This window comes from Chlorocebus sabaeus, chromosome 26, assembly GCF_047675955.1.
Source record: "Chlorocebus sabaeus isolate Y175 chromosome 26, mChlSab1.0.hap1, whole genome shotgun sequence".
NCBI classification, from domain to species: domain Eukaryota; kingdom Metazoa; phylum Chordata; class Mammalia; order Primates; family Cercopithecidae; genus Chlorocebus; species Chlorocebus sabaeus.
In genome coordinates this window covers 21600096-21612848 of record NC_132929.1, presented here as the reverse complement: position 1 = coordinate 21612848, position 12753 = coordinate 21600096, and positions in this window count along the sequence as shown.

The following is a 12753-nucleotide window of genomic DNA, read 5'->3' as shown; positions in this document are numbered from 1 at the left end:
AATGAGTTAATATGTACAAAGCACTTATTATATGACATTATCATCTAAATTATCGTTATTATTATCATTATAAAGCCACACTGGGTATAACATAAGATCCTGAAATGGCATGATGATAAAGGAAATGTAAAGGAACGGATATATTTGAGAATTATTGCAAATGATGTTTCTTACCTTCCTCCATTGCCTCCCTTTGTCTTGCCTCCTCCTGCTGGTCAAAGATAGGTTTGGGTCTAACTACATGTGAGAGTATAAAGTCATGAAAAAACTTGTTTGGGGCTGGGCAGGGTGGTTCATGCCTGTAATCTCAGCACTTTGGGAAGCTGAAGTGGGCAGATCACTTGAGGTCAGAAGTTCGACGCCAGCCTGGCCAACATGGTGAAACCCCATCTCTACTAAAAACACAAAAAGTAGCCAGGCATGGTGGCACACACCTGTAGTCCCAGCTAGTCAGGAGGCTGAGGCACAAGAATCGCTTGAACCTGGGAGGCAGAGGTTGTAGTGGCCCTCCAGCCTGGGTGACAAAGTGAAACCCTATCTCAAAACAAAACAAAACTTGTTTGGTAGGCAGGAAATAAATTCAATTTCTGTCAAAAAAATCTAAACATATCCATTAACTTGTAGACACTTTACACAAAGGGTTGTATCTGTACAGACTATATCGCTAAACTCTTGGCTCACATAGAAACTCCAGGATTATCCCAAGTGTCCTATTCACCTTCTCCTGCTGTTCTCAGTCTAAAGTCTTTCCTGAGCCAGGGGCAAAATTGCTGCTCATATGCTCAGATACTGATATACCTCCAGTGGCTTTTTTTGTACTGTAATGTAGAGTAATGTAGAGTTTCAGATTCTAAGATCACAGGGTTTGAGGTCCTAGAACTTCATTATCACTTTCAATTATTAGACAATTTAATTTTCAACGTAACACGTGGGAATTAGGGTTTAATTATTAAAAATAATCTATTAATATACTATAATTCCTCATAAAACAAAAATATTACATACAAAAATGTCCACAACTTGCTTGTGTCTCTTTGTCATCCACATATCTACCTCTTGTACTGTTAGAATTGTTAAGTTTACATGGCCTAAAAATTAAAAGGCAGGTTTCTAATGAGTTAATTATATTCAATTACCGGAACCTCAAGCCCTCTCTATCCTTCATACTCAAGAACGAAAATGGCACTGGAAAACATAGAGTTAATTTTTACTAGTTTATGATATTATATAGTTGGAGAAACTCCGGGAAAGAAGAAACCATTGGACATACCACGTAGAAATGTCCATTTAAAAAGAATAGTTTCACCGTGGCTGTACAGGAAAGAAGTCGTATGTTGACTTAGGAAAAGCATCTAACAAGAATACCAGACCTCTTTGTGGGCAGGAGGATTAAATATGTTTATTTAAATACATTTGTTCTATTTGAATATCATGTGTTATCAGTATACTGCAGATGTTTTACTATACTAGTGACTGACATCTTTTTTTTAAAAAAATAGACATTCTGAACTACTATTCCGACTTGAAAATGCTGAGAAAGAGTTGTTCCTACCAAATTCGACCCATGCAGTTTTCCATTTCTCTACCTTTTAATGCATACTTTAGATTCATACCTTAACTGACTGTTCATTCACCACCACCTTTACCCTGCACCCTTCTTTAGACACTTTTTTGTGGCATGCATGTGCCAACTCGTGTGTTCATCTTACACCATGGACTTTATAGCAAGTCAGCACAAGATGGACACAAAGTAATAGCTAATGGATGCTTTTTGTCAGTAAAGAAAAGCCTACACAAGACTTGCAACTACTCCATCTTTTCTCTCTTGCTGTCCTGCAGGTCCCACCTTTATCAATGACTAACCACAGGGCTTCTACTAATGAGGATATGGAAGCTCGGAACAGGACAAATCTTGCCTTAACCCAGGGGCGAAATTAAGCAATCCCTGGAGATAACTTCAGCTCCTAAGACCTAGTTTATCTGACCCCATCAATGATTCATCAGACCATTTCTAGGGCTTTTAATACTTAGTGGTGGCACAGGAAGCCTGTATTGTCTAGGTGAAGTCTGGGGGCTCTGCTCAGCACTTGGCCAAGTTCAGTCTTCTATGACAGGATGCCTGGAGCTGAACCCAGGTTCATCAGTAAAATAAGGACAATAAGAGAATCTAATGCATAAGGATGCTTTCAATACTCAATAAGATAATCCACATAAAGAGCTCAGCACAGTGCCTGGCCCATAGGAAGTGCTCAACTAGTAAGCAGGGGTGGCAGAGCCAAAAATAAATCTCTCCTAAGCTCAGTGAGGTGTCAGCATCTGAGATTTTAAGAGTCAAACTGTGAAAACTTGGTCTGGATCACAGAACTCTAAGGAAGGACTCTTTAACCTGATGTGACTTATTTGAGTTATTGTTTTCAGAAAGAGGCCGAGAACCTATTTTCATTCTTTATCCATCTAGTTGAACACAAGAGTAAGAACAACAGAGTAGCCACTACATTGCCTACATTGTCTAGAATCTTGCTCCTTCCCTACTTCTTCAACAACACTGTAAACTAGTTATTTTCTTCACCTGTCAAATAAGAAAACACAAATCAGAGAGGGATAAAATGAGCTTCCCAAGGCCATGTAACTAGAGAGTGGTAGAACCAAGGTTCACACCCAGGCTGCGTCTCTAGAAGAATCTTAACCAATATAAATTGTCAAAACTGTAATTAATAAAAAGTAATCATCAACTCCTTCCTTGGAAAGCTGAATCAGAATAATTTGCTTATTGTTCTCATGCCTCAGGCTACAGAAATCTGGTTAAGATGATAGATAAGGACAATCTTAAAGAAGGGAGACATTTAAAGAAGAAATGTGCAGCCTATATGGAGAGGAAGGTGTTCTTTTTTTTTTTTTTTTTTTTTTAGACAGAGTCTTGCTCTGTCAGCTAGGCTGGAGTGCAGTGGCACGATCTCGACTCACTGCAACCTCCACCTCCCAGGCTCAAGCGATTCTCCTGCCTCAGCCTCCCGAGTAGCTAGGACTACAGGCATGCAGCACCATGCCCAGCTAATTTTTTTGTATTTTTAGTAGTGTCAGAGTTTCACCATGGGGGTCAGGCTGGTCTCAAACTTCTGACCTTAAATGATCCGCCTGCCTTGGCCTCCTAAAGTGCTGGGATTACAGGCATGACCCACCACGCCCAGCCAAGTAAGATGTTCTTATCAGATGCTCAGCACTAATTTTTAGATGATTGTGAGAAGATGGCAAGGTAGGATGCAGAAAAGCTTACACCCTAATTTGTGGGTAGATGAATGTCAATTGTAATCTCACTTCCTGCTCCCTGACTAACTGGCAGACTGGCTACCACATATCCCACAGCAGCAAGCCACACACACAAATTCTGAAGTCTGAGACAATCATTTCTATTTGTCATACCCGGAGGATGGCCCTGGTATAGAAACATTGGTTAACTTGCAGAAAGACAAGCATAACATACAAAACAGAATAGGTTCCTGGAATACTAACATTAGAAGGGGCTTTCCAAATCCAGTTCTGCCCTTTCATTTCACAGGTAAAGCACCTAAGACCCAAAGAAGTTGAGCCACTACTTGCCCAAGTTCACACAGGAAGTGGGCTTTAGTTAGGACAAGAACCTGGTACTCCTGACCTGATATCTCATTGCTTCTTTACTACACCTAAGAAACAAGAAGCCAGGCACAGTGGCTCATGCCTGTAATCCCAGCACTTTGGGAGGCCAAGGCAGGTGGATCACTTGAAGTCAGGCCAGCCAGGCCAACATGGTGAAACCCCATCTCTACTAAAAATATAAAATTATCTTGGTATGGTGGCATGCACCTGTAATCCCACTACTTGGGAGGCTGAGGCAGAAGAATCACTTGAACCCAGGAAGCAGAGGTGGCTGTGATTCAGGATCATGCCACTGCACTCCAGCCTGGGCAACAGAGCAAGACTCCGTTTTTTAAAAAAAAAAAAAAAAAAAAAAAAGGCCGGGCGCAGTGGCTCACGCCTGTAATCCCAGCACTTTGGGAGGCTGAGGTGGTGGATCGCGAGGTCAGGAGATTGAGACCATCCTGGCTAACATGGTGAAACCCCTCCCTACTAAAAATACAAAAAATTGGCCAGGCATGGTGACGGGCGCCTATAGTCCCAGCTACTTGGGAGGCTGAGGCAGCAGAATGGCGTGAACCTGAGAGGCAGAATTTGCAGTGAGCTGAGATCGCACCACTGCACTCCAGCCTGGGTGACAGTACAAGGCTATCAAAAAAAAAAAGGAACAAGAAAGTGACTCAAAGGTAAATAAATAAATGGGACCAAATTCTTTTTTTTCTTGCCCTTTCTCTCTCCCTCTCCATCTCTCTCTCTCTCTCATTCTCGTTCTCTCTCACCGTCTCTCTCACACACATACACATGCACGTGTACCTACATACACACATATTACAAATAAAGATGAATAAACATTTACTAGTGAGACCAGCAGATATTAACCAATGCTAGCAAGAGATTTCGAATATCTACCTGTCAGCAACACAGTGCTTCAGCAGAAAAAAAAAAAAAAAAAAAAAAAAAAGCCATAGATTCTAGGGATTCCAGGGGTCTAACAACATAATACGATGACCAAAGATCCAGACAGTATCTTTCCTTTTACAGCAAGAACCCTCATTAGAGTATTGTGTAGTTTGTTCCCCAATCTTTAAAAAATGAAAAAAAAAAAAGGTTATCGAGCTAGAGAGAATTCAGAGACAAGCAACAATGATAACTAACTTTATTGCATAGGATCTACTTTCCCTCCTGTTACATTGAATCAAGGCTAGAAAAGGAATGGCTTGAGAACCTGATAGATTTGGGTGTCAAAAGTGAACTGAATGAGATGGATAAGATTTGAGATGTCAAAAAGAGATTTAGGTGTTCATAACAAAAAAAAAATGCCCTGGCCATCCTGATAACAATGCTCTGGAGAGGCCCACAGAGGAGATCTGGAATCTTCTTCAACCTGGAAGTACCTGTGCCCCCAAAGAGACACAAGAAGGCTGTGTCGGGGAAGGAGTGGAAGAGAGGGGTTCCCGGCTGCTCCATTTTCTGGGGCACCTATGGAGTCAGGCTCCAGAAGAGAACGACATGGCAGAGTCAGAGGAGCGAGGAGCTGCTCTCACAGGAGGACGGGGACTGATGAGGAAACTCACCTCTTGAGAGTTGATACTGATGATGGCTAGTGAACACTGTGAGGAACTGTGCCAGATGGCTTCGTTCCTGAGAGGAGAGACAGGAGGGGAAGGACAGAAAGAAAATGTGTGACCTGCAGACTGCAAATGCTGGAGCTAGACTAAGGTTCAAGACACTACCGCCTCTCAGCCCACATTCCTCCTCCTCAACAGAATCGTCGTGTGGCTTAGGGACTCTCCGGGTAACATCCAAAGCACACCAGAAAAGCACCGTCTGGGCCCTGCTAAAACATAGAAGAGGAAAACAAACATTTCAGTGTTCATATGACAGACCCTAAACCTAGTCCTCCAGTACTTGTTCCCTCATCTAACGCTCCCTTCAACCCTAGAAATAGAGTCTGCATCTTTATCTTTTACATGTGAAGCTTGGAGAGTTGGTCGCTTGACCAAAGTCAAAAAGTTGGGAAATGACAGAACTGAAATTTGAACTCGTTATTTGTCTGGCTCCAGATTCTATAGTCACTGAGATAATTAGCCAGATGGATTTTTAAGGCCCTGAACCATTCGCCTATGTTTACTACCAGAATATGTGTTTCTACGTGTTCTTTTCATTCGAGGCCCAAAAGAAAATAGGTAGCAAAGAGAAGACTGTTTTAGAAGATGAGATGCAAGGCTTTTTAACACAGACGGAACTTCTCGAAAGTGCTCAGATTTTTTAAGTTAGCTCTCTTGGGTGTTCTTTTTAATATGCATGTCACAGTTGATAAGGTGTCAGCAGGAAGGAATCATGTAATACTTACGGCAGACATCTGAAGAACATAATTGCTCCAGCTGACATGTGTGACTGCTCTTTCATTATCATGTCAAGAGGACAGTTCTGCTTATAAATTGTTTGCAGTGAAAATAAAATAGGAAGCCCTTGCTTAAAGTTTATTGTAGCCTTTTAGAGAACATAATTATAATTACAAAGTGTTCTTCCTTGGTGTGAATATTTTATTTGTTCTTCAGAGGACTTCTTTTAAGATCAGAAAAGACAATGTTTTTTCAGCAGAAGATGTTAAGGGTAAAAGTTCCATTCATGGAAACTTTACTTGAGTGTTCAACCAGATTTTCTGAAAGGCCTAAGTATACAGGGCTTGCTGTGCACCCTTGCAGAGATTAAGAATATCCTAGCATGTTGCCTTGCTGAAGTTCCCCTAGGATATCAAGGCCTCAAACTAATCTTCAGGACTGGCAACAGTCTACAGTAGAAATTAAAGTAGGGCCAGGCGTGGTGGCTCACGCCTGTAATCCCACCACTTTGGGAGGCTGAGGTGGGCGGATCACCAGGTCAGGAGATGGAGACCATCCTGGCTAACACAGTGAGACCCCATCTCTACTAAAAATACAAAAAATTAGCTGGGGTGGTGGTGGGCGCCTGTAGTCCCAGCTACTCAGGAGGCTGAGGCAGGAGAATGGAGTGAACCCGGGAGGAGGAGCTTGCTGTGAGCCGAGATTGCGCCACTGCACTCCAGCCTGGGCGACAGAGCAAGACTCCGTCCTAAAAAAAAAAAGAAAGAAAGAAAGAAAAGAAATTAAAGTTAAAAAATTTTATATTTATTATAGTCAGGACAAGGACTGCTCCAACTCCGCAGAAATAAAACAGTCAAGCCAGGGAGAGACTTTCACACCTGTTAGTGATCCCCGGAATAGTTAACCCCAAAGATCAGATGTTGGGTCCTCAGTGTGAATCGATTTAAGATTATGCTCAGTATTTATACAATCTTCGGAATTAGAAAGGGCTTGGAGGTTACCTTTTTCAATGCATCATCTTGTAAATGAAGTGACTAAGTTCTAAGAGATCATGTGCCTTGCCTGCAGTTAAACTGCCTACGAGGGACATAAACAGGAAGCAGACCCAGGGCTCCTAACTCTAGCTCCAATCATCTTTCATCTAAAGATCATGAAGCACTGGATATCTGGGAGAAGACAAAGGGGGAAACAGGAATCAGGAAAAATATGAAATATGTCTCTGAGACCCCTCACCTTTCTATTCTGTTCTCTGTGTTCAATAAAATGAGAAGATGGAAATGCATGTGGAGGATTTCTGTGGAACCAGCATTGTAGTGGTGTTTATCATACTGTTTGCATTATGGTAGGAAAGACCAAGTAGAAGCCTCTAAAACTGCCCCCGTCTTAGCCAAAACAGCAAGTCAGAAACAAACAATATTGTATCCCAAGAGGAATTTCAAAGATTCATATTACCCTGAAAGACTTAAATGAAATAGTGGCACTTTCCATCAAATCTCCTCTCAATGTTTTGGCACTTGAGAAAACCAGATGAAAAGTAGCAGAGGAGACTACCATGAGCCTAATCAGGTGTGAGCCCCAACTGCAGATGCTGTTTCCGGGTATGGTACCTTTATTAGAGCAAAACAATATGGCCTGAGGCACTTGCTATGTCACTATTATTCTGGTAAATATACTTTTCTCTATCTCCATCAACGGAAAGGATAAAAAGTAACTTGACTTCACATGGTAGGAACAGATTTATACTTTAACTATCCTGCCCAAGGGCCAACCTAACTCTTCTGCTCTCTGTCAAAACATTATCTACAGGAAACTTGATCATCTTGACATTACACAGAACGTATTAGTGTTCCTCCACATCAATAACAACACACTTAATAGATTAATGTAGCAAATACTTTGGATGCCCTGGAAAGATACATTATGGTGGACGGTGCAAGGAAAACCCTAGGAAGATACCACAGCTTGCCATATTAGTGAGGTTTTAAGGAGTGCAGTGGCCTGGGGTACACCATTACAAGCTGGGGGTAGTATATATCACATTCAAAAATATTATCAGTGTATTTCACAGCTGTCCCATGCATCAGGTGACTTGGAGACTGATAGTTTTGTGTGGGATGCAGACTGTGGTGCAAGTTACCTTACCACTCAGGTTGTATGACTAAGGTGCTAATGTTGCTAAAGATAACCACAGCAAGATATCACGGATGTCTAAAGTCTTTGGCAAGCCCAAATTGGAAAGGGAATGTACAAATTCCAAGTATTTCTGAGCTCAGTCATACCTTCTGCAGCAGAAAACTACTTATCATTTGAAAAATAGTTCTTGGTATGCTGCTGGGCCTTGGTAGAGATAGATAAGTCATGATAAAACAAGTTGAACAGAGTGCTTCCAAAATCCAAAGAGACCATCAGCTGTTTAGTATATGAGGTAAGCATTGAACAGAGTGCCTAGACTTGTATCGTTTTACTACAGTTTCTATTCCCTTCAAACTTTATATTCTATAAAAATTGAACTTGTCCATAATGAGAAGATATGTTTCAAGGTGCTCCCGCCCCCTCTTGCACTGCAGGGTAGTGGGAAGACCTCCTAGAAGTGGCAAAAGAAAGTAGCTGAGAACCATAATGGGTTGGCCAAAATCTTCAAACTATTATATACCTTGCTAATATCCTTCCCTTCAGAACTCATGCACCACTAATTGTCTAAATCAAACAAGATTACTTTTTATTTTATGGTATTCCATGATATTTTACTTATTTATACGGACACAAATATACACACTCCCACAAATACGTTTTGTCTTCCTGTCTAGACTGAAGGACCTACTCAAATGCCCCTTGTAGGGTCCTGATTCGGGCTGAGCAGGTATCGGTGTGTGATAAAAGTATGTTGCTTGACTGCTGGGCAGGTGAACCTTCTCATTGTTCCTTCTTGCCACACTCAGCTTGTTCATTTCACACAGCGAAGCATGAACTACTTCTCTCCAGTACTTTTTTCCCCCCACAGTTTCATGGACGCTTCTTCTCTAATCGAATCAGACTTTTCTTAGGTAGAGAAAACTACTGTTTTGTGAGGAAAAATGCAAAAGAGCCCCAGGTTCTCATGACTTCATGAGATAATCTGCTCTGCCCTGCAGCTGTCTTATCCACTCTGGCTAGCCTGGGCGCCCTGCCTTCCTCATAGATCTTTGTGTTATACACCTTGGGAGGAATCTGTGGTTGTGTGGGGTCAGGAAGGAAAACTATCAAAGTTGAGAAAAATGGTCAAAAAAAAAAAACCCCATACATATTTAATCCAGACATTCTATGTTCCACACCTAGCAACTGGGGTAAGCATTGATAGTTTACAAGTAAATGATATGGGGTAGGGGGAAAGTTTCTTCCACATGACTCCACATTTTCCTGTAATCAATATTCCTGGTCTATTTCAGCAGTGTTCATGTCACAGACTTCCTGCCTCCAAGAGTGGCTCTTGCTCTTGCTATATTTGCTCTCACCATTTTCAAAATTAAAGGGCTCTATTTTTATTCTAGACCTGCCTTCCTCCCCCTCTCACCAGATTGCTTGGAATATAATCTGTCAAGAGGGAAAAAAAAACCTGCTTTCTCCACCCTCAGTATCACTAAGCCTCTCATCATTGTTAACCTAAGTGGACAACAGGCTTGCTTTGCATATATTGAACTCTAGGCAGGATGAGGTCCCTGGGGCTCAGCACGTGTGGTACAGTTCGTTGCCAACTTTCTGGCTAACTTAGGTTCCCTTTAGTAAAGGATTCACCACCTAAATAGCCTCATCTTTGAGGACCTACAAAAAAACAATCACTCTCATGGGTTTCCTTTAACACCAGGTATTTTTAATCCTTGGAGAAAAAAATCTAAGAACTTCAGCTCTACTACTCTAAAAGCAATGGTAATTCTCAGAAATACTGTTTCAATCATTAGATAATAGATACAATTAGAGCTGTATTATTAAGTGTTAAAGGCACAATGTACAAAAATGCTCCCTACTCAACTAAAGAAAGTTCTGACTTTTGGCTGAAACCCAATACACCTACCTTTTGGTATGTTAGGACAATCAGCATCCACTGAAAAGGTACCTTGTTGTGGATGAATGGCAATAAATCTTGGATTCACTGGAACTCCAAATATGCCAGAATTTGGGGAGCCCAGAAACTTTTTCAGAAAAAAAGAAAATCACAGTGAAACATATCTCAGTTAGACACTCTACATAAGTCAAACACATTTTTTCTCTAACTGTGGTAGCAGGAAATAGAAACTCCCTCAAATTGCCTCAAGTAATACTGGACTCATGGAAAGAATAAACAAGCACAGGACCCCCAGCTGTGATGTGTTCACAAAACAGTAGACCTCTCCCTCTCTGTGCTCAGGATGCCACTAGATGCAGAGAGATGATTTTGACTTGCTCTATCTCAGAGCTTCTAGACCAATGAAATCCTGGAGTTGAGGGGAAAAAAAAAACACCTGTATTTAACTATATTTTAGAACTGAGGCAAGATAGTGCTCAGCAGTTAAGTACTTGGGTTTAGGAGTTATTCAGAACTGGACTCAAGTTTAGCTCTACTACTCACTAGCTGGTGGTTGTGGGCAATTAACTAAAATTCGTATTATTTCAATAGGTTTTTGGGAAACAGGCAGTGTTTGGTTACATGAATAAGTTGTTTAGTGGTGATTTCTGAGATTTTGGTGCACCCATCACCCAAGCAGTGTACACTGTACCCAATGTGTAGTCTTTTATCCCTCACCACCCCCAACCCTTTCAATTGAGTCCTCAAAGTCCAATGTATCATTCTTATGCTTTTGTGTCCTCATAGCTTACCTCCCACATATGAGTGAGAACATAAAATGTTTAGTTTTTCCATTCTTCAGTAACTTCACTTAGAACAATAGTCTCCAATTCCATCAAGAGTGCTGCAAATTCCATTATTTAGTTCCTTTTCTTGGCTGAGTAGTATTCCATGGTATATATGTACCACGTTGTCTTTATCCGCTGATTGATGGGCATTTGGGCTGGTTTTGTATTTTTGCAGTTGCAAATTGTGCTGCTATAAACATGCATGTGCAAGTATCTTTTTCATATAATGACTTCTTTTCCTCTGGGTAGATACCTAGTAGTGGGATTGATGGATCAAATGGCAGATCTACTTTTTTAGTTCTTTAAGGAATCTCCACACTCTTTTCCACCGTGGTTGTACTAGTTTACATTCCCACCAACAGTGTAAAAGTGTTCCCTTTTCATTACATCCATGCCAACATCTATTATCTTTTAATTTTTTAATTATGGCCATTCTTGCAGGAGTAAGGTGGTATCACATTATGGTTTTGATTTGCATTTTCCTGATAATTAGCAATGTTGAGCATTTTTCCATACGCTTGTTGGCCATTTATATATCTTCTTTTGAGAATTGCCTATTCATGTCCTTAGCCTACTTTTTGATGGGATTATTTGTTTTTTTCTTGCTGATTTGTTTGAGTTCTTTGTAGAATCTGGATAAGAGTCCTTTGTCAGATGTATAAATTGTGAAAATTTTTCTCCCACTCTGTGGGTTGTCTGTTAACTCTTTTGATTATTTCTTTTGCTATGCAGAAGCTCTTTAGTTTAATTAAGTCCCACCTATTTATCTTCGATTTTGTTGCATCTGTTTTTCAATTCTTGGTCATGAGGCCTTTGCCTAAGCCAATGTCTAGAAGGGTTTTCCTGATGTTATATTCTGGAATCTTTATGGTTTCAAGTCCTAGGTTTAAGTCTTTGATTCACCTTGAGTTGATTTTTGTATAAGGTGAGAGGATTCAGTTTCATTCTCCTACATGTGGCTTGCCAGTTATCCCAGCACCACTTGTTGAATAGGGCGTCCTTTCCCTACTTTATGTTTTTGTTTGCTTTGTCCATGATCAGTTGGCTGTAAGTATTTGACTTTATCTCTGTGTTCTCTATGTAGTTCCATTGGTCTACATGCCTATTTTTATACCAGTACCATGGTGTTTTGGTGACTATGGCCGTATAGCATAGTTTTAGGTTGGGTAATGTAATGCCTCCAGATTTCTTTTGCTTACTCTAGATTTGACTACGTGGGCTCTTTTTTCATATGAATGTTAGGATTGCTTTTTCTAGTTCTGTGAAGAATGATGGTGGTATTTTGATGGGAATTGCAATGAATTTGTAGATTGCTTTTGGCAGTATGGTCATTTTCACAACATTCATTCCACCCATCCATGAGCGTGGGATATGTTTCCATTTGTTTGTGTCATCCATCATTTCTCTCAGCAGTGTTTTGTAGTTTCCCTTGTAGAGGTCTTTCATGTCCTTGGTTAGCTATAGTCCTAAGGTTTGGGGTTTTTTGGCAGCTATTTTAAAAGGGGTTGAGTTCTTTATTTGATTCTCAGCTTGGTCTCTGTTGGTGTATAACAGGACTACTGATTTGTGAACATTAACTTTGTATCCTGAAATTTTGCTGAATTCATTTACCAGTTCTAGGACTTTTTTGGATGAGTCTTTAGGGTTTTTGAGGTATATGATCATGTCATCAGCAAATAGTGAGAGTTTAACTTCCTCTTTACTGATTTGGATGCCCTTTATTTCTTTCTCTTGTCTGGTTGCTCTGGCTAGGACTTCCAGTACTGTATTGAAGTAGTGAAAATGGGCATCTTTGTCTTGTTCTAGTTCTCAGGGGAAAATGCTTTCAACTATTCCCTGTTCAGTATAATGTTGGCTGTGGGTTTGTCATAGATGGTTTTTATTACCTAAAGATATGTCCCTTCTATGCCAATTTTGTTGAGGGCTTTCA